Source organism: Amborella trichopoda, chromosome 10 (assembly GCF_054954075.1).
Source record: "Amborella trichopoda isolate Santa Cruz 75 chromosome 10, AtrichopodaSantaCruz75HAP2 v2.0, whole genome shotgun sequence".
NCBI classification, from domain to species: Eukaryota; Viridiplantae; Streptophyta; class Magnoliopsida; order Amborellales; family Amborellaceae; genus Amborella; species Amborella trichopoda.
The window spans coordinates 8,700,219-8,723,670 of record NC_142345.1 but is presented as its reverse complement, the minus strand read 5'-3'; the positions used below and the strand labels follow the sequence as shown (position 1 = coordinate 8,723,670).

Genomic DNA, 23,452 nt, shown 5'->3' with positions numbered 1-23,452 from the left:
GATAGAAAGACAGAGAAAGGGAAACTTTAATAAATGAAAGAAAAGAGAGAGTAATATGAAGAAAAAGGGAGTAAGTAGAAGTGTGCTCATGTCTTTTCTATGCTTCTTTTGCCAATCAGCGACCATTATAGAGACCCGTTAATTCTGATAACCGCATGATGCAAGACGAAATTACTCTTATTTTGAATTCTTGTTTAATTCATAAGGATGTATATTTTAAACTTTAGGGTTTTTTTTTAGGGTTTTTAAAAAAATTTTGGGATTCTAGGGTTGTTTTGATAATTTTAGCATTTTAGGAGTTGTTTACAAAATTAGATAGAGTGCTTATGGAAAATTTTGTTTTATTAGAGATAAAATGTTGTATGAATTTTGTTTTGATTAAACTTTTATTTCGATTAGAATTAGGGTTTCTTGGGCTCTAGGTGATCTTTTATTATAAATATAGGTCTATGTAGAGAATTTAGAATAGAGCTAGAATTGAGTTGGAGATCTGTTTTCTGGGTTTAACCAATGCAGAGCCATTGAAGCCTAGCTTACAGGCTTCCTCATTAATTTCCTAATGAATAGATTATTGAAGAAAGAGAAAGCTTAGGCTTCCAGGAGCCCTAGTTGGGTTGAAGAAGAAACCCTTGGCTGCTTCTATTTGTTGCTTGTTTTTGGCATGAAGTTTATTTACTTCGCTATTCTCTATCAATTTTCCCATATCAATGGTATTAGAGCCTAGGTTTCCTCAATAGTAGGGCAAGAATTTTACAACCAAGTCTATGGTTGCTGAATTTGGGCCATGACGTGTGAATTTCAGCCAAATGTTTGTTAATTTAAGCCCAAGATTTTCTCAATTCATCCTAGATCTTGTTGATTTCATATTGATGATTTTGTACCTAGGGTTTGTGATTTTGGGAACCCATGGCAATAGGAAGAGCCCAAGGAAGAAGGGCACTCATAGACCTACCCCATGATCTCATAGATGAGGCGTTTGAAGACCTCAAGAGGCAGGTTTGGCAGCTTACAAGCAGCTCGCAGACATCATTCATGGACAAGACAGTGGTCTTTCCTCCGAAAAAGATGTCAAGTACGGCCCTTTTCACCGTCGTGCTCCACGTGAAAAGTCAAGTGAAGATGAGAGTGACAGAAAACGTAGACATTGAGTGCATCACTGTAGGGATGTCAATTTGAAGGTGGACTTTCTTGATTTTCACGAGCATAATTTGACACAACCAAACGAGAGGTAATCTCGCTATGAGTGGATACAATTTGGTTCATGCTATTGAGGAGGCCGACCATGGAGAATCTTTATTTGCATCAAATTGTTTCCAAAATCAACAAGATGTAAATTGGGATTCAACACCAATCTTTGATGCATGCTAAGATGAACAACAAGATCTCTTAGGGGATCCAATCCATGATAAGGTTCTAGGTGAAGATAAGATGTTTCAGAAGAGGATCTTGTTCATGAAGACAATGGAGACAAGGAATAGGAGGACTAATCAAAATAAAATATTGAACATCTCAAGGATATCAAAGAGGGGCAACATTCAAGATATCTAGGGCATTGGAATCAGAGTAGTACAGTGGAAGCATGGTCAACTCATAAACAACAAGTTGTGGCCCTGGATTCATAGAGGAATGAAGTAGATGACGAGAAACCCTTTAAAAGAAAGTTTTTTTTTTTTTTTTTTTTTTTTATAAATGTTAACTTTTGTATTGCTGTAGGAGAGAAGGTACAAGTTTAGGTTAGTCCGAGAGTGCCCTACTAACCGGGACTCTCGACAAAAAAGAATAGGTGAACAGACCCTATACAAAATGGAGTTATAAGTAAGTCCCCTTACAAAGTATACAGTTAGTTTACAAAGAAGCACAAAAAATAAATTGCCCGTTCGAAGACAAGTGTTCTCCTAGCAGGATTAAGTCCCCTTACAGAGTATACAGTTAGTTTACAAAGAAGCACAAAAATAAATTGCTCGTTCGAAGACAAGTGTTCTCCTAGCAGGATTCTTTGTGACCGGCCCAATGCAAAAAAGTTAGGGGCCTAGCCTTCTTCATGGGCCTTGGCTCCGTCCTTCGCCAGCAGATCCGCAAGCTCAATTATCTAAATGCCAGAAAATTGAGTTTGCAGTTTCCTATAGGATTTTCAATGCGAGTTCTAACATAGCCAAATTTCATAAATTTGTATTGATTGCTCAATATACATATCAGGATCTGTTTCTTGAGGATTTCTTCCTACCACAAATACTATTTGAGCCAACAAAGAAGGGGGTTGAAGAAAGTGGGTTTAATGCTGAATTTATCTTCACCTAATTCAAAACTCGAGGGCAAGTCTTCTCCAACCATGGGAGACTGATGTAGGATAAAAATTTTATTTAATCTCCAAGGATGTATATTTTACTTTTAATTTTAGGTTTATTTTTTGATTTTTTAAGTGTTTTTAGGATTCTAGTTTTTTTTATATTTTTGGTATTTTAGGAGTTCTTTAGAAAAGTAATTAGAGTGCTGGTGGCATATTTTGTTTTAGTTAAGGTCTTTTAATTATAAGGATTTATTGGGCTCTAGTTAAGGTCTTTTAATTATAAATATGGTCTATCCATAAAATTTAGAATGGCGAGAGACATGAGTTAGAGAACTTTCTTTCTGGTTTAATCAATGGAAAGCCATTGAAGACTAGCTTGTAGGCATCCTCTTTAATTTTCCAATCAATTGATTATTGAAAAAGAGAAAGCCTAAGATTTTTGGAACCCTCGTTGGGTTTGAAGAAGAAACCCTAGGCTTCTTCTATTTGTTGCTTGCGCTTTGCCTGAAGTTGGCTGATTTTACTATTCTTTATCAATTTTTCCACATCATCGAATGCCTCTGAGAGTTGCGGAGAACAGAAATCCAAAGCTCCAACTTCTAGAGAGAGAGGCCGAGATTGATCTGAGAGTTCTAGACCAGCCGGCCGAGATTGAAGAAGCCATTATATCCTTCTTCAAAGCGTTGTACTCTGCCCCATAGGGACCTAAACCTAGGATGTCCGACCTCCGATTCCTTTCCCTTCCAGCAAATCAGGTTAACGGCCATTTTTTGAACCCAAGATTATCACAGCCTTAGCGGATCTTGGAAGAGATAAATCCCGAGGACCTGACGGATTCCCCCTGGCACCGTTTAAGGAATTTTGGGGAACCTTTAGAATTGATTTCTTACTTTTCTTTGAAGAATTCTTCCACCGAGGTATAATTCACAAAGCTATGAATGCCACTTTCATGGCCCTCATTCCCAAAATTGAAGGTGTTGAAGAACTAAAGGACTTCAGACCGATCAGTTTAGTGAACTCCTCTTACAAAATCCTTTCCAAAGTGCTCGTTTTTAGACTCAAAGAGGCCCTTCCTCTCGTGATCTCACCTTTCCAGAGCGCCTTCATTAAGGAAAGGCAAATTCTTGACAGAGTTTTGATAGCGCATGAGTGACTAGGAGAAGGCCTACGATCATGTCGATTGGGCCATCCTGGAAGAAACTATGACCCAGATGGGCTTGGGTGAGCATTGGAGAAAGTGAATGAAAGGTTGCTACTTCAGACCCTTCTTCTCAGTGTTCATCAATGGTACATTCCGAAAGGTTACTTCCCCTCGTCGAAAGGGCATCATCAAGGAGACCCCCTTTCTCCCTTTCTCTTCTTTATAGTTGTTGAGGTCTTCAGCCAATCTATCACCCGCATGTACTAGTCTGGCCGGCTAACAAGCTTCAAGAGTAGCGCAAGGTACCCTGTCGTTACCTACCTTCAGTATGCTGACGACACCCCTGTGTTCCTCAATGCAGTGCCCCAGGAAGCAGCAACCCTTGCTCTTGTTTCTCAAATGCTTCAATTTTGCAACGGGCTTCAAGGTGAACATGGGAAAATCCACCATGATCGGGGTGGAACTCTCTTTGTCAGATACGAGAGCTCTCATCCCGAAATGGGAATGCAAAGTCGAGGACTTACCCACTAGTTAACTTGGCATGCCACAGGATCTTGGCAAACCCAAAAAGAGGCAGTGGTCTCACGTGATTGACAAGGTCGATAGACAGCTTGCAGGGTGGAAAGGAAGGCTCCTTTCCTTCATTGGGAGATCTACCCTGATCAAAGCAACCCTGGCCAAACCTTTGGCTAGGACATACCCCTTTTAGGGACCTCTTCCCTTCTCTCTTCTCCCTGGCTACAAACGCTTCCTCTTCTATTGCAAAGGAGATGCCCATCTCAGGAAACATCAGAGTCTGAAACCCTGCCTTTAGAAGACCACTTAATGGCTCCGAAATTGAAGAATTCCTCTCTTTGTAGTCCATCTTGAGCTCATCATTCTTAGCTCATATAGGACCTGACCGCATTTTCTGGACCCCTGCCCCCTCACGATCTTTTTCAATAGCCTCCTTTTATAAGAAACTCCTCCAACCTCCCACTTTCCCTCTTTCTCCGAGATCATTTCTGGCCCAAGTCTTGTCATCCTTTGCACCTCCAAAAGTGCAGGCATTCAATTGGATAGCTTGCTCCAAGAAGACCCTAACAGTGGACCAATTACAACGGCGGGGAGTTTTTATCCCTAGCCACTGTGTAATGTGCACAAAGGACAAAGAATCAAACTCCCACCTCTTCATTCACTGCAAGTTTGCTTTTGAGCTCTGGAGTATCCTGCTCCATCTCTTCGGCTTCTCGTGGGTAACCCCTCCTATTCGAGCTGTCTTTAATATTGCAAGGGAGTCCCAGTGGCCTCCAGCTGGGAGGCTACTCTGGAAAACCTCCATTGCAGCCACCATTTGGGCAATTCGGATGGAGAGGAATTCAAGGATTTTTAGAGGAAACAATGTGAAGTTCTCGGTTTATTCCGCAAAATAACCTTTGATCTAGCATTTTGGGCTTCCAATCACAAGGCCTCCAAAGGACTTTCAGCCTCCTCTTTCATATACCAGTGGAAGGAAATCTTACAAACCCAGTCACCTAGGGTGCATAGACCGAGCAACTGGTCTGCTCCCCCGGAGGGCCATACCAAGCTTAATTTCGAAGGTTGCTCCTTGGGCAACCCAGGTCCGGATGGAGTAGGTGGGGTCTTTCGCGACCACCTTGGCACTGTTCTCGCCTGCTACTCCAAAAACATTGGCCACTCAGACTCCCAAATGGTAAAGTCCATGGCAGTGCTAACTGGTCTCAAGCTTTTCAACCCCTCCTGGCCCCAACCACTCTTAGTGGAAGGAGATGCAAAAAACGTTATATCTTAGGCAGCAGGCTCCGGCCCCCTTCCCTTGTACCTGGCTTCGATCTTTGATAAAATTTATCACGTTTGCAGGGATATCGCCGTCTCATGGAAGCATAACTGGAGGGAATCCAACTACATGGCGGATCATCTCGCTAAAGATGGAGTGACAGCTAATAGCTCAGCCTTATGAGTGCCTGGTTTCTGTTTTAACCTATCTTTCTCTTATTGTAAGGGCAAATTGTTGTGGCCAATTCTTGACTTTTATTCTATTTATCAAGGTGGCTTCTTTTTTGTATAACACCAGACCTTTTTTTGTACAGGAGTACCCTTCCAAGGAACTCTAATTCTTTTTTGGGGATGAGGCCTAGCTTGTGGACCACCTTCGCTACCCATTGTACTTAATCTTTCTCTCTTAATACTACAGTTAACAGCTTAAAAAAAAACACTTCTAGAGGGAGAGAGATTGTATATTACAATAAGAGAACTCCAGATAATGATATGGGATGTCGGTTTTCTCTTTAGAATTTAAGAGCCAGGTTAGACGAGAACTCCCCATTGACAGTAGATGAAGCCAGTTTTAGAGAGAGACATCTCACCTTTGTGCATGCAAGGCTTTAAGGGAGATCAAACTGTTATTGCGAGCTGGTCCGAGTATAGTTGAGAGAGAGAAAATGGTAACACAGTGGAAGAGAGCAAAGAACGTGGCACTGGGTCTCAGCTTATGGAACACAATACCACAAACACCCACCAGAAGAAACGCAAACCAAGTGAAGCAAGGCCAAGCCCAAAGGTGTGTGTGCAAACCTAAGCCTATTCTGGAGTGGTGGGTCTACTACGCCTAGGCTTCAGACCCACCCAACCCAGTGTTGAGCCCAACGCTCAAACCTCAACAATGAATAACCCCATGGCTTGCTCTTTCTCACCCATCAGCAAACTCAAGGCTCACACCCATGAACCTAGTGGTCGAGTTACAAAGGTTGCTCCTCAAGAGCATGAGAAGCCCCAGCCTCACTGACGTCTCGAATCCATAGAGACCTCATTCACCACCTTCTTTCATGATCCTATTCAGGTATCCTTTCATCCGGATTAAGTTACAAAGAGGAAAGAGAGAATGTGTGAGAGAGGGAGGGAGAAGAGGCAAAGCAAGGATGATATAATATGAAAAGGAATCAACTATTGAATTTTTCTCTCTAAACCTTTTGGGCTTTTCAAGACAAATATCTCTCACATTTTCCATGTATTTGGCATTGATCTATCTTTTGTAATTTGGCTACATGAGTTCATGTTTGTGTAGAATTGTGAATTTAAATATATAGGGTTGTAAAAACCTTATTTTAAAGAGAGAACTTCCTTGAACAAGAAGGGGTCAAGAGGCTTTGAGAATTGGCCAACTACACAACTTTGTTTCTTTCACTTTCTCGCGTCATCATTTTTTTTCTCTCTTTCCATTTCATTCATCAAAAACATCCAACCACCCTTCCCAATTAAGAGGATTTTGGACCCCCCAAAGTTATATTAGCCAAAGGAAAATTCTCCTCCTCCACTTTACCCATGGATAAACTTACCGCGATTAAGGCATTTCATTTTAGGGAGACCCCAAAATTCTTTCTCCAAGAGTAACCACACCACATCTCCAACTTGAAACCTATGTTTGGCATGATGCTTGTGATCATGCACCCTACACTTGTGATGATGTGCTGTATGATTCCATTGAATTTGTCTTAGGTTCTTGTCCACTCTAAGTCGAATCAACAATGTGGACCTACGAACCATACAACCTTTTGTATTAGTAAACAATTCAACTATTACTTTCCTTGTGAAATGACTGTCACATGATGCATGCAAAAGAAAATCAGAATAAACCTCAAAAGATGATAATAAGTCCTGAGTTGCACTACGAACCCATTGAGAAAAAAAAGAAAAAGAAAAAAGGTAAATGGGTCTTATGTAGCAAAATTGCACATAATTGCAGAATTCCCATCCCAATAGATGCCTCTAACCCCTAAATAGATAAAATAAACCCATTCTTTCTTTGACACAGCCATGAAAGAACCTGCTGGTTCTGAAGCATGTCATTCTACTTCATCCGCTAGCTCTTGAACTTACATCTCTGTTTCATCATATTGAAGAACTGATTGACGATGCATGCCAAATATAGAGTAACACCGAGGAATCTTGTTTCCAAACTGAAAGCCACTCCAATTCCTTCCTTTCACAAGAGAATGTTCAATATTCTTATACTCTCTAGCATGGATGTGAAAATAATGGTTTCAGGACAACATGCAATTTTTACCAATATTTAACACTTGTAGAGCCTGCTTGTTCGGCTTTTAAGGAGAGCCATCTTTAGTTTTGGCTAGATATATGCCACAACCTTCACCAGCCTTGACTAGCCTCCAAATATTTTTTTCTCCGGTAAAAGATAGCATAGTCATAGGACCCATACCACAAATGGGGACTATTCGAAGCAAACTGGAAATTGCCAAAATGGATTGCTATGACAGCTAACCTCATATTTAAACCTTCTGATTATGCAAACTTGAAAGTACATTACGATTAAAACTGAAGAAATATTGTGCAATAGCAAAAGTAAATAAGATTAGGGATGAGATTTTGACTTCAATCCAAGTAACTCTGCTAGCTTATATGATGTAAGATTCTGACATAAGCTAAAATCACAATAGCCAGATATGGAAGTCATTTGAAATGGAATCTACAACCAAAAGCTCCCCTTTGGTCCAACTGTTTCAACTTCAATCATCAGCTCTTGCTGGAGTAACCACCTTGAAAGTAACTTGACATTGATTACTATTATGGACCATAAACTATGATGCACAGTTACTTGTATATGCTTAATGTGCCGATGCAGTAACATGTCGATACTGATATTGATACTGATACTGATACTGATACTGATAGAGGAAACTGCCAGGATAAATTATCAATATTGAATGGCCTAAACATAAAAAATGCAAGAATTATGCATTAGGTACGGTCTAGATTAGTATAAATGTGCTACATCCATATATTTTTGTACTATGCAAACTATTTCATATGTTTATGGATGTGTTAGGATCATCGTATACATATCTGTATCCTAGATTTCAAGAAATGTCAAGTTGCATCCCCGTTCTATGCATCCATGCCCATATCTGGGCATCCTAGAACATGCATGCAACTTTTCATTAGTTCATTTGGATACATTGTCAACATTGAATGGCCTAAACGTAAAAAAAATGCAAGAATTATGCATTAGGTACAGTCTAGATTAGTATAAATGTGCTACATCCATATATTTTTGTACTATGCAAACTATTTCATATGTTTATGGATGTGTTAGGATCATCATATACATATCTGTATCCTGAATTTCAAGAAATGTCAAGTTGCATCCCCGTTCTATGCATCCATGCCCATATCTGGATGTCCTAGAACATGCATGCAACTTTTCATTAGTTCATTTGGATACATTGTCAATATTGAATGGCCTAAACGTAAAAAAATGCAAGAATTATGCATTAAGTACGGTCTAGATTAGTATAAATGTGCTACATCCATATATTTTTGTCGTATACATATCTATATCCTGGATTTCAAGAAATGTCAAGTTGCATCCCCGTTCTATGCATCCATGGCCATATCTGGGCGTCCTAGAACATGCATGCAACTTTTCATTATTAGTTCATTTGAATATTCAACCATCTCATCTTCGCCATACATGAGAATTGACATAAAGTTTCATTAGTAAAAAAAAAATTCTATTATTGGAAGATGGAGACAAGTAATTTGCTCAATACATCATAAAGATTATAGAATCCTATCTCAGAGCACAACTCACCACACAAAACCTGGGATGAGTCATTAGATTACCAGAATACCCCTAGAAACCCAGCTAGTTAGCCTTATCCAAACCACATCCAAAATAGGTTAAAAACCAATGTTTGCAAAATCAAACAGGAACGGTTAACCGGACATGGGCCCGGAAGCAATTTAACCGGCTTAACCGGTCCGATCGATTCAACAGTTCTAACCGGGCAAGTCCCGGGCAGCGAAAAAAGAGTTGAAAAAAATAAAAAAGATACAAAACAAAATATACCAAAATATGAAAAGCATATGAAGAATGATTAAAACAAAACACATTCAAATGAAGTTGAAAATTAATGAAAAAATGGATTTTAAAGAAGCTATTTGTGCCTAGGGGTTTTAAATTTTTTTGAAAAAGATGGGAAAATATAAAAGTGAGTATTAATGACCAAAACAATTTTTGATCTTAACCATAATGTAAAGAATATTAAAAAATGTATTACAAACCAAATTCTTTATTTTTAGGAATTTATATACATTTTTTAATTTTTTGTTTAAATACGGGCTGATCACTAAAACCACCCGAAACCGAAACCGGCCAGTGGCCAGTTCCGATCTAACAGGGAAGTTACCGGTTAGATCACCCGATTTTTCCAACAGTGTTAAAAACTATACTAACTTGAAGGAAATAGAGCAAGTACTAATCTAATACACCATTTTAAAAATTTAACCGATTTATTGAAGAATTACAAAAGTTATATATAGTCCTTCTAGTAAACTATGTACCAGATCCAGTACGCCTCGTACTGAAGATCAATTTCATGGGTCCCTCCCCTCGGAAAATGGTTTGGAAGTTTCTAAAAGGATTCTAAGAGAGTCTGCATGTGATTTAATGCTTTTTAATCAGGGGATCACAACCATTCAAATGAAACACTCCCTTGTCCTCATCCTATAAATACCCTCCTTGAGTCCCAATTACATCCGCAGCCCCAACGCGATACCCAACCCAGTCTCCTAGAGTTCCTACTTCTGAACTGTTGGGCTAACCACGAATCCCCAATCCTATCTAATCCCAAATAAGTCCCAAGTACCCAATAAGCCTCTAATGAGCCCCAATTGTCTCAATTAGCCCTAATTATTCCAATTCTATCCAAAATTTGCAACTCTAGATCTCCAAATCTTTTAGTTCCTTGCCACAAATTTTTGAACCCTTACTCCACATCCTTGAATCCTAATTTTACCCCAAAGCCTAGTTTTCATTACCCTAGACCTAAATAGTACGCAAAGATTACTACATAGATCTAACCAAATCTAACCATATCAACCTTTAATCATCTTAATTACTTTTTCATATCATTATCTAGGGAACTTGCGTAAGTCCGATTGAACTTCCTTTTGCCCAGCAAGGTAATTACTCTCCTCTTCTTTATTATTTAGTTTAAATTTAGTATTTAGTCCATTTTTAGAGATGGGCCATTTCAGTGTCATGCTAGAAGGCAGCTTTAAGATTTGCTGGCCATTGCCAAATCCTAAGTATCAGGCCTTGGTAGGCCCGTACATGATTGGGCGAAAGAATGTATCCTTAAGTTGCCCACTGACGGCACCTTGAACCAAACACGCCCTCTTCGTAGGTTGAAGGTTTTGAGGGAACTCTTCTCCTTTGATTTCACATTGCCTTCAAATATTTCTTTCAAAATCATATTTTTCAACTTTTCCAACATTTCCCTCCCTATTCAGTCGTAGACAAGGATCAATCACCTTTAATTTCCCATTCTGGCATTGAATTTAAGACTCAAACTGTATTGACCTATTATTCAAGAGTTGTCCTTCAAGAGTTGATGACCTTGTATGAACACGCTACCAGAAAATCAACCAGGCACTGACACCAAAACCTGAGTCGGATCTGCTAGTTAGTAGGAACAGGACCATACAATAAAATAAAATAAATCCATCACAAGATAACAAGGGACAATGACCTTTTTTTTTTATTGGGGAACACTCACTTCTAAACGATGGCAAAATTTCCACCAAGAGAACAACAAAATATTCAAGGACACTACTTATTGAATCATTACAAATCTTCTCTCCCATATCAGCCTTCTGATTCTGACTATCCCTCTTTCTATCCTGATTATCTTTTCTATGGGGCCAGTGCAATGAAGACACTCCCATAAAAGTAATAAAAATACTAAATCCACTTCTCTCTTCCCCTTCTCATCTCTCCAGCATATTACATCTTTGCATTCTTCATTTTTTGACATAGAGATGACTCAAGATAACTACAATTCAAGCCAAGAATAACTGAATAAGCACATAGAGAAGGTTCACTATTTCATACAGGGAAGAGTTCAATCTTGGGGGAAGCAACAATATAACTACATCCATCATTTTGGAGGATGACCCAAATATTACTAGCCCAAGGATCAAATTGACAAGACTACTGCTAACATTTCAAAGGGGCCCCACCAATATCTAGCACTTGAGAGTCTCATATTTAGGCTTGCCATGGAGTAATTACATGTATTTCACATAACATATTTCTCAAGGGTTCTTTATATGACTTCTGCCAGCATATGGTGAAGTTGAAGGCATATTGTCAGTTCCATACATGTTTATGAGCAGCTCATGGCCATTTCTTACTGTCCAAACCTATTTCTGGCGTACCTCAAATGACTAATAATCAAATTCATTCTCTCGAAAATTTGCATTGGAAAAAATGGCAGGGTGGATTAGAATTACCTTCTAAATAAGCACCAAGAGTGATTGGCTGTCAACTGAATATGAAATCAATTGGCACTGATATGATGATGTCCAATAACTAAAATTTGGGCTGCTCCTAGTCATGCAAACAAAGTTTGGTTGGAGGTTCATGGGTCAGTCTCACAATTAAGGCAAATCATGAGGGTCCACGGGTGGACCTAGGAGGGTTTTTTGCAAACAATAAAGGAACCGTAAATGCAGATCAGCAAGAACCTCAAAGGAAAGCATAAGTGACTTATAGGATAGTAAAGGTACCATAAGTAACTTATAGGATAGTAAAGGTACATGAAAGGTACGTGAATTTAAAAAACAATACTAATTGAAAAATAAATGGAAGGTCTTTAAACAAAGTATGGCTCTAAGGGCTTCAAGAACATCTTAACAAGGGCACCACCATTCATTACTAATACATCACGTGCAACCCCTCATACTTCATGATAACTCCAGATAACATGTGTGTTCTCCATATCATCCATCAATGTATGCAATGGAGCTTCATTGAGGCAACTTTCTCATGCTTCTATTTCTTTAGACATTTCATAGCCATTTGGCTTCGGATTAAGCAATTTTTCAAAACAATATACAAGGAAGTAGCTCCTATCTTAGTGGGTTCCACTCTCATATAATTGAAAAGCGAGAAGAAACCCTAGAGAGTCCAAGTTCAATGAGCATAATGATCCATTTCAGGCACTCACGTGAAGAAGACTTGGCTCCATGCTCTTCTTAAAGATTTAGGTTTACCTCAATGGACTCAATACCACTACATAGTGACACCACCAGCGCTAATTAAACTATCTCGAAGCCAACAGCTAAGGACATGACAAAAGTCGATTAAAGATCAATACTCCACTCTAGAGAACTGTCTCGTTTTTTTGAGAGATTCTGGAGAACTATCTCTTACACCGTTTTTTAATATTTATATTGAATTCTACGAGAACGTATCCAAAACAAATCAATGAGCAGTATGATGAAAGAGAGTAGAATGGAAGAAGTAGATAGTCTTGGGAAGATCTTTAAAGAGCTCTGTATAGATAGAGAAAACAATGTATATATCCGTTATTTTTAGCTTTATTACAGAATACCACGAAGTTTATGTTATTACATGCATATATCTTTCTTGTCTAATATCATCCTTGTCGCATATAAATTTTGCACAAAAATTATGCATTTATACTTCATATAAAGATTAGGCCATAAGCACCACTAATCATTGAAGGCATAAGCAAAAAACCAAATACAGCAAAAAAGTTCAAAATTTCCACCTTAAAAAGTGTTGATTAAGCTTAGATCATTCCATAATAATGCAAAAAAATCCATCCATTAAAGTCATTGTATTTGATTCCATAAACTACTATCCTTCAAACAAATTGACAACGAAATTCGAAAATAGTGCGCATAATAACAATTCATTACTCAACTAAGAAGCTCTAAATCGACATATTATACATTCTAGGATTCTGAAATCGACCCTCAAATCAACATTTTTCACATACATACCTTCTCCCTAAATCTAAAATCCGTCAAATAAAGTCCAAGAAATCGACCCTCAACCTTCCATCCAGATCTGAGACAATATTTCTACAGAGCAAAGAGTGGGATTCTTCATGGAGAAAGGGGCTTTTGGGCGGGAGAAAGGGGGAGGAGAGTGTGAGTGAAACAGTGGAGGAGAGATGGCGCAGGGAAAAGGGGTTTTTTTTCTCTATTGTATCATTCCCTGTGGAATTTGCTTGGTGGGTTTCTGTAGTTTCTACATGTTGATTTTGCAATTTCATCTTTTGCTCGCAGTGGTCTCGAAGTGGGCTTCATAATAGAAACCACAATGGGTTCCATATTTTCATGGCGATAAGGATTTGGGTTTTCTTTAAATTGTTCCATTATATCATTCATTGGGGAAAAGTTTAGCAACTATTTTTTATATGATGGTGTTTGTGTGTTTTTTAGCTATTTTGTTCCTTGACCTTGAATTTCATTGGTTTCGCTGTTCTGTCCAATCTTCTGGACCTCCATCTTTTTGCTATAGTTTTAAATTATGTAGTTATGTAAATATGGGTTTCATAAGATTGTCTTCAATTTGAATCAATCATGTAAGTAATTCATACAATATCTATAGATAGATAAGTATGGATTTCTCTATTCTCTGTATGGAAGTTTATAAATTTATATACTCGTTTGCTTTTATTCACACTAGTATTGTTTATCTAGGATATCCAGTGTGTCATGGAATTTGGATTTGCAACATTTTATGATTGAGTTTCGCATATGAAACCTTATGATTAACTTGGTGTACATATGGGATTTCAGTGATCATGAATGGTACCCATCCAGATGGGGTCTAGTGAAGAAGTCCTGAGGACCCGAGTTTGCTGCAGCTGTATAAGACACATACGTCTTATTATATTTTGCAAGGACAGGTATATGAATAAATTCATCTTCTATGTCCATTAGTTCATCATTTTTTTTTAAATTGTAGTCTTTCTAAATAACATATGGGAAGTATATGTATCTGTATAGTGACCCACATGTTGTCTATTTGTTGTACTTCAGGGAAAATTGGATATCAGAATTGACAAGAAAACCCATCAATTGGATGATTGGGATCTAACTAATGAACAATTCGACCTAGTGAGCATGTCTAGATTGGGTGCTTTGTCTTATAGTTACCCGAATCGCCCACTAGGGTGGCGATTCCATTTCGGAATCTCGATTTCGTGTTTCCCAGGACGAAACTCGATTCTGAAACAAAGGAATCACGTTTCCAAGTTTCTCGAAATGCGATTCAATTTAGTTTATGAATCTCGGTTCTTAGAAACCTGGAATCAAGATTCCACATCGCAGACTTTGTGATTCTTAGCTACACAATAATGTGATTCTACTTGTGCAAAACATTGATTCCAAATTTTTAAGAATTGCGAATCTGAAGTTGTTGCACACGGCATTAAAATCAAAGTTTTAAATATGGGGACTATGTGAAATTTAAAGAAAACCCAAATCCTTATCGCCATGAAAATATGGAACCCATTGGGTTTAGGTTTAGAATGAATCTAAAACCCACCCTTAAAAGCTTTTATTTTCTAAAAACTAAATACTAAATAAAATTCATTTCAGCCCCAGGGCGGAGCGAAGGCCCTAGGGCTGGCCGCCTAGGCTTGGGCAATGCGCCCACGCCTTCTGGACCGCCTAGGCGCTACGCGGTCCGCGTTTTGAAACATTGCCTGTAAGTATCAACTTCGATTGAATTACTAATAAATACTAGCAAACAAAATATAATTATTGATTAATATCAATCGTTGATTAATATCAATTACTGATAAATGTCAATTTCACTTATGCATATTAGTAAATATGCTATTTACTGATAAATATCAGTAAATATCAACAAATTTCCAAATTGACCAATAAATATTAGTAATCAGTAAAATTATTTTTTCTTAATAAATACCAGAATTATCATTTTCTGATAAATATCAGTATAAACCATTTTCTGATAAATATTATATTCTAAATATCAGAAAATTCCATTATTTTCCTATAAATATTACCATAATGCAAGGAAAACCAGACTACTGAATTATAAAGCAAAACCAGCTATATAAAATTAACATCACACTAATTTTCTGATATTTCTGTAAAATTAGTAAACTATCACATTTACTGGTGAAAGTTCAGTAAATACCATAGTTAAACATCAGTAAATATCCTATTAACTGTTAAATGTCACTAAATATCAAGTCTACCTTCCAAGAAATCGATAACCTTAACAAGAAGGATATGAAAGCAAAAATGAGAAAAAAGAAAAGAAAACACCATACCTGGAAATGAAGTCTAGGTCTTGAAGAGAGAGCGCGGATCGATGGGGTTAGGGTATCAAGAGAGTAACAGAAGAGCTCGTGACAAAAAATGGGGTTTAGAGTTGAAGAGAGAAAGAGAAGCAAGAATTGGTCATGGAGAAAGAGAGGGCAGTTACAGAGGAGAATGGGGGCTTGGGTAGAGAGAGAGAGGGTTGAACGTGGGTTAGAGAGAGAGAAGGACAGAGCATGGGGCCTTAGGGTGGGCTGTGGTTTTCCCTAGAAATGGGGGAAAACGTGAGAACGAATTGCCTCGCCTCTCTCCGCATTTTCATGCTATTCACCGTTATCAAACTTGGGAAACTCAAACTGGGGAAAGCAACAGTGGCTGAGAAAATTGAGTTTTTTCTTCTATTTTTGAGTTAGGAAACACGGCTAGATTAGGGCTGCCAATGGACAGGGCCACGCCTCGGGCTTCCAGTCCGGGTCTGATTTTGGGCAGCCAATGGGCCGATATTGGGCCTCATCTGGGCCGAGCAGGCTAGATTAACTCTTATTTATGTTTTGGAAAATTGTTTCATGTGGGCTAGATTTTATTTCTACATATGCGGTCTAGAAAGTATAAAGCATCTATTTTAAAGATGGATGCCAGTAGGAGTTCCATCTAAAAATAATGAAAACTAGTAGTCTAAATGTTTCTTACTATAATTATTATTTTTAAATTTATGTAGTTTTTTTATATTCATGATCTCCATGTTAGAGATTACATGTCTTTAAAAATTAAATCTTAAAATCTATCTCAAAAATAGATTTATTAAGAAGCCCGCATTTCTATATATGTAGGCTTGGCCACACAAAAACCGGATCCTTAATGTCTTAGGGTAGACTAACTCCTATTTATGTTTAAGGTACACTAAATTTGTCAAAAGTTTTAAGGCAGACTAACTCCTATTTATGTTTGACACTTTTGTAAGGTAGAATAACCCTCAAAGTTTGGTAACTATCGATATCTCCAAATTTTTGAGGTAGACTTTTATTTATGTTTGACAGTGTACTAAACAAAATCGAACCGGCCTCAGACACTGGCCAAGGGCTGGTTTTGAGTAGCCGGTAAATCACTCCATTCAACCAACCTAACCAGATAAAGCCTAGCTGGTCAAAAAAATCTGAAAAAATATATGAAAATTAAATTTAAAGGATGATTAAAACACTGCCCATCCAAATGAAATTGAATTTTATTTCAAGTGAAGGATGATTAAAACAAAGCCCATCCAAAATGAAATTGAATTTTATTTCAAGTTATTTTGTAAAAATAAAAATAAAATTCAAATACTACTGGATCGTGATTATCAAGTCGGCCCAGATTCAATCTAGCCTGTTGGGCTCATATGTTCAGTGATTTCGGCTACCCTATTCACCATCTAAACTTCATCGCACGGTCACAGTTGTCTGATAGTGTTTCAATTAATTTTTTTTTGTTTACTAATCGGAATGAGCTGAAATTTGGAATGACCGTCAGATCAGCCTAGATTCAATCTAAGCTGTTAGGCTCATATGTTCATATGAGCTAGTGGCCTAATCTCAGCATTTCCTATATATATATATATATATATATATATATATATATATATATATATATATATATATATATATATATATATATATATATATATATATATATATATATATATATATATATATATATATATATATAGGGATTGTTTACAAAGCGCCCCTTTGTCTTTTGTACATGAAGGTCACAAACATTCTTGTCCCTTAAATTTCAAAATGAGTGATTGTAAGAGTGTCATTGAATAAACAAAAATAATAATTATCGGACTTCATGACTCATCCCAAGCCATCCAATTTGACATTTAATGCGTGGGAATGATTGTGACTTCCATGTACAATAGGAGAATGGTCTACAAATTTTAGCATATGCTATTTTTTTGTTCTAAAAAATTCCTAGGGTAGCTTGAAAATCTACTTTCATCTCTAATTATAAAATTTTAAACTCCAAAATTGATTCAAATCAAGTAGATCTAACATACATGAAAATTTTGAAAATGGATGTTCCAGTTCCTGGTAATGTGTTGTAAGATCCACTAATTTTAAGGAATTAATAATTTTTTTTTTAATATCCATACATCTCAATATTGATAAAATCAATTATAAGGTTTTCCACCATCAAAACGACCCTTTTCAAATGATTTTTGAGGTGCACCTCAATTCTATAGTATAAGGTTGTAACCCAATATAAACTTTTTTCGCACACACATATAATATAATATATGTCGCCATTTTTGTGGACCCTATTTTATTTTCATGAGCTTTCCCCCCTTCATTTAGAGATACAAATATAACCACATTGTCGTGGAAAGTATAACATATCCCATCGTTCAAGTAATCATTGTGCATTATTTTCTGAGTGGAAGTTACCACATCAATTCATATGCCATCCAAAAACAGGAAAAGGAGTATAAAAAATCTGGTGATGGATATTTATGTTTGGCTGAGAAGGTCGATATTTACGTTTCTCGATGTGCTTTAAATTATTGTTTTACAGTTTTATTCTAAGTTGAAGTCTCTCACTCAATTCATGTTTCTTCCTAAATGGAAATTGAGAAGTACGGGTGTCGTGGAGGTAACGTATAAAAGGAAAACTTATTTTTGGGCAAGTGATGGAGGGCTTTGGTGATGACCCTTTGAAATAGTTTAGGTAATGAGTAATTGAATGAAGGAAATAACATAACCAAACCCTTGTTTTTGAAAGGATTTTGTACTTGGCTTACCTTAGAGCCGAAAGATATTCTAGTCCCTTAGGAGTAGGCTGTACATTTACTCCCTCAGGTAAAACATAACCTAGAATTGATGTTAAGAACTCAAATTTTGGGATGCAACCTCTTCAACCCATATATTAATCTCAATAAAAATAAAAAACAACTAAATGTGCCCTCTATATTCTTTAAAAAAATAATGTCGTGGGATTGAATAGAGACCATCAAATTTTCAGATTGTAAGATCTAGTGTTAGAAAAATCAAATTTCAATTTTATTTTTAATCATCTAATAATTCTTAATTGGTTCTCAAAATTTGAAATTATAAAATCCTAGTATTTTGGCAGAGGGAGTAGAAATAAACTATGCTCATGAGGGAGCATACTATACATTTTTTTGCTTGAAATAAACTTGTTGGTCACTTGTCCAATCTGAGTTAAAGCTAAGTGGCTTATGCTAAAGAGCAAGAAAAAGAAGACATGTATTTCACGTACAATGATTAGATCAATAGAAAGCCTCTAATGAAAAGAAAAGAATCTCTTAAAGCTGAAATCATTTGAAAGTGACCAAAAATGCCTTTAGTCCGAGTGGTACGGGTATCACAAATTACATGTAATGTTCTGTCAGAAAACAAGAGGATCACAATTAGATGCCCCGATAAAGTCTAACCCTTTTTATTCTTAGCTTTAAATTCCATTAATTGTCAAAACACCAGTCATTTAACTTTAACTTCTTATGTAAACTGTTTATCATCAGTGATTTTTGAAAATTTAGCTTATTTATGTAAGACAAGATACTGTCAATTTTTACAAGAAGACAAGATTATAAAGAAATATACAATACGTAAGTCAAAGATATACTCAAGGTGTGAAAGATCTTGCTCCAATGTGTCCCTATTATTCTCTCTCAACACTCTCCCCTAAAGTTGAGCATGCGACTGGTTTACACGGTCAGCTTGTCACGTAGAAAAAAGAATCAAATAGGAGATGGGCCTTTGGTGAAAATATCAACTATTTTTTTTGCAGCTGAAATAAACTGAACACGCAAAAATTTCTAAAACGAAATGCTCCTTAATAAAATGACAATTTATATAGAAGGATATAAATTGTGGAATTATCCATGCAACTCTGAGTGCTGTAAGAGTTTTTATATAAAAGTCTGTAAATGAGTGTTTTGGATAAGCATTCTTGGCTGACTCAATCAATAATTTTGTTAGTTAATTTTCACAATAAGGCAAGATTATATATATATATATATATATATATATATATATATATATATATATATATATATATATAGAGAGAGAGAGAGGAAAGAGATGTGATTAGCCCACTAGCTCATATGAACATATGAGCCCAACGGTTCAGATTTAATTTAGGCTAATCTGACGATCACGGATGTTCAGTAGTGCTTGAATTTTATTTTATTTTTTACATATCTAAATCATTTGAAATTTTAGGTGTGTATTCTTCTCATCAAGTCGCACCAAATAAAAATATAAAAAAAATTATTTTAAAAAAACAAGACCAAAATACCCCCCAAAATATTTCGGGGGTCTTTTGGTCAATTTATTTCATGTAAAATATTCACCAATTTTTTATGAACACATACCTAAAATTTCAAGTAATTTGGATTTTTAGAAAAAAAAACTAAAATTCAAACACTACCAGACATCCGTGATCGTCAGATTGACCCAGATTCAATCTCGGACGTTGGGCTCATGTGCTCATATGAGCTAGTAGGCTAATCCCATCTTTTATCATATATATATATATATATATATATATATATATATATATATATATATCATTGTTGTCAAAATGTTTTTTTAACTAATTACGGTTGGCTACACGAATCATGGTCCACAATTCTGTTAAGAAAATAATAGTAATAATAATAATACATATAAGTAAAAAATATACCCAAGGTGTCAACGATCCCACTTGAAGACATCATTGTTATTATCTGTAAAATCAATTTACATTGGACTCGACCATAGTTAGCTAGGTGGCAAATAACAATACATCAGTAAACTAAAATATCAGTAATAAATCGATTTTATCTAAAAAGTCGGAGGCAAAAAATTTGGGTAAAAAATACGGATCTCTAAAAATTAGGAAAGTTAAAAATCGTGAATATTTCAGATTTAACTAAAAAATACAGAGTGAAAACATCAGATATCTAAAGATGACACGTGATAAGATTATGATTTGTAGTTGTTCTATGAATACATTAAATCTATTGAACAATAATTTTATCCCCTTACCTAATAGCATTAGGGTAATACTTGACAAATATTTGTCTAAATTTTCAATAAGTACAACAATAATGCTTACTCCAATGTCATAACGCAAAACCTATGACAGGCCTATTGTGAGCATATAATGAAACAACAAGAACTATAACCCAATGTATAGGATTATTGTTAGAAGAAAATAACGCAAAAGGCCTTCAGTATAGGATTGCAGTTAATTAAATTGTAAAAAACTAAAAATGTAAAATAATGGTCCATCCAAAATGCTTTGTTTATAACCAATGAAATAATAAAAACAAGTTTCAAAAAGTGAAATTAACTTCTGTATGTAGAAAGAAAGCAACAAAATATTTACGTAAATCTAAATATTAAAATCTCACCCTGAATTTCTAGATGTCTAAATTTTTAGTTGTCACTTAAAAAGAAGAAAATTTTTCATTGGGTTACTCTTCGAACTCTATCCATATTTTAAGATATATTGTTGATAGATTATTTGTTTGGGAATATATTGCTTGTGCTTTTTTAATAAATTTTTTAAATAATTTTTTTATGAAAATCTCTAAATCAAAATTCAAAGGTATTAAATCAATGTAGAGAATTAAAATTTCAATAAAGTTATACAAAAGAAGACTTCTTGAAATGTTTATTTGAAAAAGTAAAAAAATATGGATTTATATCGATTCTTTTAAAGACATAAAAAAAATTTTGAAGATCTTTTGAAAAACTTAAAGTTGTTAATATAATTTAAAAGTTAAGTTAAAGTTGTTAATAGAATTTAAAAGTTAAAGTTGTTAATAGAATTTAAAAGTTAAGTTAAAAGAGAAATGCATGCTTTATCGCGATCTTGATTAACGGTACACTTTATGTTGCATATGTGTCTGAATATACGAAAACATACTGAAAATCCGAACCTAATAAGAATAATAATAATAATTTTTTATTTATTTTTATTTTATTTGTAAATCACACCACTTATCTCAATATTATTTTGTACATTTTCTAAGTATGAAATATTTTTGTAAAACAAAAATATCCCCTATAACCCTTGCTTCTTTCACCACCTTGTTTTTTTTATGAAGCCATTCCAGTACATAGCATATTGGACCTACTTCTGGACTGTATTGATTTTGTTGACCAACATCATTTTAAAGTTTAAATAATAAAATCAGCTTGGCACATAGTGTGCCTAATTAGTTTTTGGTCTCTATTGAAACCAGTTTAGCACATATTGCGTCAGACCAACTTCATTTTGGCCTTATCTAGCTTTGATATTATTGATGCCGGTTTGGCACACATTTTGTTGAACTAGCTTGATTTTTTTCCCTTGAGAGAAACATGCATTATCGGGGCATTTTATCTTAAAAAAAAACTTTTTAACTTGAATAGTGCGTACAAAATAAATCATATTGAAATTAATAGTGTAATTTCAAAAGTATTGAGGACATCATGCTTAAAAAGTTGGGTCAATAGTATGGATAATTTTCGAGTAAGGAAAACTTTTTATGCGTGGTCCATTGCCTCCTTTCCTTGAGCTGGCTACTTCATATCCTGTATCTGTATCTTTATAGGGGACTAATATCTTCTTTCTTTTTTTTTTTGGCGTAAGTGACTAATATCTAAATATCAAGCTCCTTTACTTTCCCAAAAAGGATAATTTCATGAATTTATATCTTGGATCCAAAGTTAGTGACGGAAACAATAAGAGAAACCAAAAAGGTGTTCCCTTTTTTATTTTAAAAAGGAGCTTTTGGATAAGGCAAAGATAACACGAGAGCTTGGAGATATGGTAAAAAGATGGCACGATAGCTTGAAACTCTGGAAGATAAGATAGTGCTCTTAGTGCCCTTGGAAGTCCCTCCATCAAATATTATGTCTTGCAAATACATGCAAAAATAGTATCACTTTTCACATAAAGCATGTGTTAGAGGGCACTATGTGTGATATATGGAAAGCCACGTTGTGGATAGGACCTAAGAGAGGTGTTCACTTGATCAAATTTTCTAGGGCAACATCATGGCCCTAGGGTTTATTAGGAAACCAATCCCTAGATGTGGGTCATCTCAGGGGACCATATCCAGGGGACTGAGTCACACTTGGTTTGGTTCACACTAAGGAACCAACCATGCCCTAAGTCATTTTAATAATAAAATCCAATGAGTAAGGAACACTGAATTTAACCTTAGATATGGATAGTACTATACAACCAAACTGAAAAGAGTTACGCTTTTGATTCACATTAGGAAACAAAAGTAAACATTGATTTTGGTCACATTAGGGAACCAAACCCTACAACTATAGAGATCTTGGTTCACATTAGGGAACCAAATCAAAGATTTATGCCATAAGGGAACCAAACCCTAAAAAATTGAGGACAAAAAGGGTAGGATGGACTATTTTTTCAAATTTTATGAGATCGTAAGCCACCTGTCAACCGAGCGAAGAGATCATGCCTAATGGAGCAATCAACATAGTTACAACAACTGTCATTGACCCCCATATCTAGCCACTGTAGCCTAAACCCCAAGCACCTTATGGCCATAGCTAAGACCACCACAAATCCTTGGTCGGGCACTGCAAAGACATAAACAAAGGAGAGGATGGAGGTCTTTCCCCCTTGTTGAAAACTTGCACAAAAAAATGCAGCTAATTCTTCAATGTCTTCTCTATCTTTGGGTAGGATTTGATGGATAGAACATAGGGCAAAGATGTGACTATTGGAAGAAAGAGAGCCATGCAAACAAGCTTTTGAATCCATGGAGATGAGGGGGAGAAAACAACAAATCCTATATGCACACAAGGGTAAGTTTTGGCTAGGTATTGTCTTTAATCAAGTGGGGAAGCATGTGAGCCCACTTTCTCCATGCTTGTCACCAA

At 36.1% G+C, this 23,452-nt stretch overlaps 1 protein-coding gene across 14 annotated transcripts in view; it reads right to left on the bottom strand.

The window, feature by feature from the left end:
• Positions 1-15,798, bottom strand: part of LOC18446189 (Tetratricopeptide repeat (TPR)-like superfamily protein) — a 30,010-nt gene extending 14,212 nt beyond the window's left edge. For 4 of the 14 annotated variants that reach the window (XM_088848688.1, XM_006856312.4, XM_088848695.1 and 1 more), the window contains exon 1: positions 15,572-15,798. The gene's annotated coding sequence lies outside the window, so the exon portion shown is untranslated. Of the gene's footprint in view, positions 1-6,763; positions 6,961-8,551; positions 8,627-8,773; positions 8,849-13,259; positions 13,651-15,571 lie in introns of those variants that run through there. The other 10 variants (XM_088848689.1, XM_088848683.1, XM_088848692.1 and 7 more) reach the window with 6 other exon arrangements.
• Positions 15,799-23,452: the final 7,654 nt, after the last annotated feature.